Here is a 5,000-nt window from a genome sequence, read left to right as displayed (position 1 = left end):
CGGCGACCCACTGATGTTGGCCACTGACGGCGGCAGAAGATGACAGTGCCGCACCGTCAATGGCGATGTGTAGGCGCGCCGCCCACATTTCCCCAACCTGCGTTGACGATTTGAGGAGGTGACCCTCCCACATTAGGTGGCGCTCCAGCACCTCGATCTCACGCTGCACCTCATCCATGCCTGCACCGTCGCAGGCTGGCCCTATCTTCTTCAGCGCCAGGAGACGGGACCGACGGAGGGTCGGACCCATCCATCGGCAAGATGGAATGCCGAGGCCCCCCTGGGCAACAGGAGCGTGGAAGTATCCCAGGGGGGTGTCCGCCGGAAGGCGGAACCATCTCCTGACGGCGGCCCGGATGGTAACGTCGGCCGACTTCAATGCACCCACCCGGGTGCGGCTGAGGGCCAGCCGTGGTACAGGCCAGGGAGAAGTATGATTGGTGAGAGCGTGGAGGCGCTGTTGCGGCTTCAGCGGAGCTCGGGAGATGACGTCAAGCTGCTCCACCAGGTGGCTACGTGGATTGAAGACACAGCGACCCGCCGTGGAAAATTGCAGCCCCAGGTACCGGAAGGTTTCACCCACACGCAGGGCAGGCATGGTGGTATTGCCTGCTGTGAAGGTGACATTGCTGTCCACCTTCACCTTCTTCTCGCGCCCTGACGCGACTAAGGCGAGGGTGAAACACTTCCGGGCGTTGATCTGCAGCCCCAGGTGGGCGAGGGCTGCGGTAGCTGCGTCGATGAGGGACTGCAAGCCCCTCGGGGTCGCTGCAAACAGCAAGACGTCATCTGCAAAGGCCGCAGCGTTGACTCTGCGACCGAGGATCCGAGCTCCGATGTGAGAGGGCAGTTGGCCTAAAACGTAGTCCACCGCAAAGTTGAACAGGAGGGGGGAGAGGGGATCGCCCTGGCGAACGCCCCGTGCTGGCTGCACAGACACGCCACGCCGGCGCCGTCCGCTATCACTGTCGTGCTGCCCTCGTAGCACCGCTCGACATACTCGACAAAGCAATCCGGCAGGCCATGCGCCTTCAGCACGGGGCGAAGGGCAGCATGATCTACCGAATCGAATGCCTTAGATACGTCGATCGACGCCACAAAGACAGAGCGGCAGGAGCGAACTGCGTCGGTGAGAGCAGTGTCCAAGATGAAGGTATTTTCCAACATCCCATCCCGAGGGATGAATGCCGCTGACGTTCGTCCACAGCACATGCGCGCATCAGGCGTGACGCGAGAACCTTGTGAAAGGTCCGCGCCAACACCGAGCAGACCGTAATGGGGCGAAAGTCAGCGGGGGATGTTGGTGCAGCCGTTTTCGGGAGAAGGGGACGTCCGCGCGCGAAGCAGGCGTTCCGGAAGGGCGCGGGCCAGAAGGAAGAGAGTCATAGTTACTCCCGCCGTTTACCCGCGCTTGCTTGAATTTCTTCACGTTGACATTCAGAGCACTGGGCAGAAATCACATTGCGTCAACACCCGCTAGGGCCATCGCAATGCTTTGTTTTAATTAGACAGTCGGATTCCCCCAGTCCGTGCCAGTTCTGAGTTGATCGTTGAATGGCGGCCGAAGAGAATCCGCGCACCCGCGCGCCCCCGGAGGAGCACGCTAAGGCGGACGCGGCCTCGCAGCAAGGAAGATCCGTGGGAGGCCAAGGCACGGGACCGAGCTCGGATCCTGCACGCAGGTTGAAGCACCGGGGCGCGAACGCCGCGCAGGCGCGCGCATCCTGCACCGCCGACCAGCACGAGGCCGACCAACGGCGAGAGCAGACCACGCCCGCGCTAAACGCCCGCACTTACCGGCACCCCTACGGCACTCACCTCGCCCAGGCCCGGCACGTTAGCGCTGACCCACTTCCCGACCAAGCCCGACACGCCCCGATCCTCAGAGCCAATCCTTATCCCGAAGTTACGGATCCAATTTGCCGACTTCCCTTACCTACATTATTCTATCGACTAGAGGCTCTTCACCTTGGAGACCTGCTGCGGATATGGGTACGAACCGGCGCGACACCTCCACGTGGCCCTCTCCCGGATTTTTCAAGGTCCGAGGGGAAGATCGGGACACCGCCGCAACTGCGGTGCTCTTCGCGTTCCAAACCCTATCTCCCTGCTAGAGGATTCCAGGGAACTCGAACGCTCATGCAGAAAAGAAAACTCTTCCCCGATCTCCCGACGGCGTCTCCGGGTCCTTTTGGGTTACCCCGACGAGCATCTCTAAAAGAGGGGCCCGACTTGTATCGGTTCCGCTGCCGGGTTCCGGAATAGGAACCGGATTCCCTTTCGCCCAACGGGGGCCAGCACAAAGCGCATCATGCTATGACGGCCCCCATCAACATCGGATTTCTCCTAGGGCTTAGGATCGACTGACTCGTGTGCAACGGCTGTTCACACGAAACCCTTCTCCGCGTCAGCCCTCCAGGGCCTCGCTGGAGTATTTGCTACTACCACCAAGATCTGCACCGACGGCGGCTCCAGGCAGGCTCACGCCCAGACCCTTCTGCGCCCACCGCCGCGACCCTCCTACTCGTCAGGGCTTCGCGGCCGGCCGCAAGGACCGGCCATGACTGCCAGACTGACGGCCGAGTATAGGCACGACGCTTCAGCGCCATCCATTTTCAGGGCTAGTTGCTTCGGCAGGTGAGTTGTTACACACTCCTTAGCGGATTCCGACTTCCATGGCCACCGTCCTGCTGTCTTAAGCAACCAACGCCTTTCATGGTTTCCATGAGCGTCGATTCGGGCGCCTTAACTCGGCGTTTGGTTCATCCCACAGCGCCAGTTCTGCTTACCAAAAGTGGCCCACTTGGCACTCCGATCCGAGTCGTTTGCTCGCGGCTTCAGCATATCAAGCAAGCCGGAGATCTCACCCATTTAAAGTTTGAGAATAGGTTGAGGTCGTTTCGGCCCCAAGGCCTCTAATCATTCGCTTTACCGGATGAGACTCGTACGAGCACCAGCTATCCTGAGGGAAACTTCGGAGGGAACCAGCTACTAGATGGTTCGATTAGTCTTTCGCCCCTATACCCAGCTCCGACGATCGATTTGCACGTCAGAATCGCTACGGACCTCCATCAGGGTTTCCCCTGACTTCGTCCTGGCCAGGCATAGTTCACCATCTTTCGGGTCCCAACGTGTACGCTCTAGGTGCGCCTCACCTCGCAATGAGGACGAGACGCCCCGGGAGTGCGGAGGCCGCCGCCCCGTGAAGGGCGGGGAAGCCCCATCCTCCCTCGGCCCGCGCAAGGCGAGACCTTCACTTTCATTACGCCTTTAGGTTTCGTACAGCCCAATGACTCGCGCACATGTTAGACTCCTTGGTCCGTGTTTCAAGACGGGTCGTGAAATTGTCCAAAGCTGAAGCGCCGCTGACGGGAGCGATTATTCCGCCCGAGAGCATCCCGAGCCAACAGCGGCGCGGGTCCGGGGCCGGGCCAGGTAGGTCCGTCATCCGGGAAGAACCGCGCGCGCTTGCCGGGAGCCCGAGCGCCCAAAGGGGCGAATCGACTCCTCCAGATATACCGCCGGGCAGCCAGCCAGGACACCGGGGCTCTGCCCAACAGACGCGAACCGAGGCCCGCGGAAGGACAGGCTGCGCACCCGGGCCGTAGGCCGGCACCCAGCGGGTCGCGACGTCCTACTAGGGGAGAAGTGCGGCCCACCGCACACCGGAACGGCCCCACCCCGCGGCGAGTGGAAAGGCAACCGGACACGACCCCGCCGCAGATTGCTCCGCGCGGGCGGCCGGCCCCATCTGCCGAGGGCGGAGGCCAGTGGCCGGATGGGCGTGAATCTCACCCGTTCGACCTTTCGGACTTCTCACGTTTACCCCAGAACGGTTTCACGTACTTTTGAACTCTCTCTTCAAAGTTCTTTTCAACTTTCCCTCACGGTACTTGTTCGCTATCGGTCTCGTGGTCATATTTAGTCTCAGATGGAGTTTACCACCCACTTGGAGCTGCACTCTCAAGCAACCCGACTCGAAGGAGAGGTCCCGCCGACGCTCGCACCGGCCGCTACGGGCCTGGCACCCTCTACGGGCCGTGGCCTCATTCAAGTTGGACTTGGGCTCGGCGCGAGGCGTCGGGGTAGTGGACCCTCCCAAACACCACATGCCACGACAGGCGGCAGCCTGCGGGGTTCGGTGCTGGACTCTTCCCTGTTCGCTCGCCGCTACTGGGGGAATCCTTGTTAGTTTCTTTTCCTCCGCTTAGTAATATGCTTAAATTCAGCGGGTAGTCTCGCCTGCTCTGAGGTCGTTGTACGAGGTGTCGCACGCCACACCGCCAGCCGGCTGTGCACGCTACCGAGAAAGTACCGGTATGCGAACCGCCAGGCGACGGGCGCGCATCGCACGTTTGAGGAGACGCGGCCGGCCCCACAGGCGGCCGCGACACTCCCAGGTCTGCGAAGCGGGGCAAACGCCGCGCGCTTCAGTATACGTAGCCGACCCTCAGCCAGACGTGGCCCGGGAACGGAATCCATGGACCGCAATGTGCGTTCGAAACGTCGATGTTCATGTGTCCTGCAGTTCACATGTCGACGCGCAATTTGCTGCGTTCTTCATCGACCCACGAGCCGAGTGATCCACCGTCCTGGGTGATCTTTTCTCAGTTTCCGCCGTCTCTTTCGAGACGGTCGCATAGGCGGGAGTGAGGCGTGTGGCGGCCCCTGTTCCAGCGTTCTGTGTCCAACGGCCTCACGGCCGACGGGCGTCGTACGGCTCCACACCGGAGCGGACAGGCACTCGGGCGAAAGTCATTCAAAACCGGCGCCAGGCGCCAGGTGCCGCAGGCCAGCCGCTCCAGCGCTTCAGCGCTCGTACCACACAACATTGCCGCTAGTTTTGAGAGGCACGCGTGGTTCCGCACGCGGCGCACGGCTACGGCGAGCCGTACAGGTATCGTGTTGCGCGACACGACACGCACATCGAAAGACATGCAGTCTAGTCGGTAATGATCCTTCCGCAGGTTCACCTACGGAAACCTTGTTACGACTTTTAC

General features: G+C 61.5%; 2 non-coding genes across 2 annotated transcripts in view; both read right to left on the bottom strand.

Annotated features, from left to right (window-relative positions):
* Nucleotides 1–4,256, bottom strand: part of LOC124730386 — a 6,530-nt gene extending 2,274 nt beyond the window's left edge. Inside the window, exon 1 of the ribosomal RNA XR_007007999.1 lies at nucleotides 1–4,256. This exon is cut by the window's left edge and continues 2,274 nt beyond it. This is a non-coding gene — a ribosomal RNA (large subunit ribosomal RNA).
* A 188-nt stretch (nucleotides 4,257–4,444) lies between these two features.
* LOC124730375 lies at nucleotides 4,445–4,599 on the bottom strand. The gene has a single exon (XR_007007994.1). It is a non-coding gene; the product is annotated as a 5.8S ribosomal RNA (ribosomal RNA).
* Nucleotides 4,600–5,000: the final 401 nt, after the last annotated feature.

Source organism: Schistocerca piceifrons, unplaced genomic scaffold, assembly GCF_021461385.2.
Source record: "Schistocerca piceifrons isolate TAMUIC-IGC-003096 unplaced genomic scaffold, iqSchPice1.1 HiC_scaffold_1239, whole genome shotgun sequence".
Taxonomy (NCBI): domain Eukaryota; kingdom Metazoa; phylum Arthropoda; class Insecta; order Orthoptera; family Acrididae; genus Schistocerca; species Schistocerca piceifrons.
This window is presented reverse-complemented; position numbering and strand designations above follow the sequence as displayed.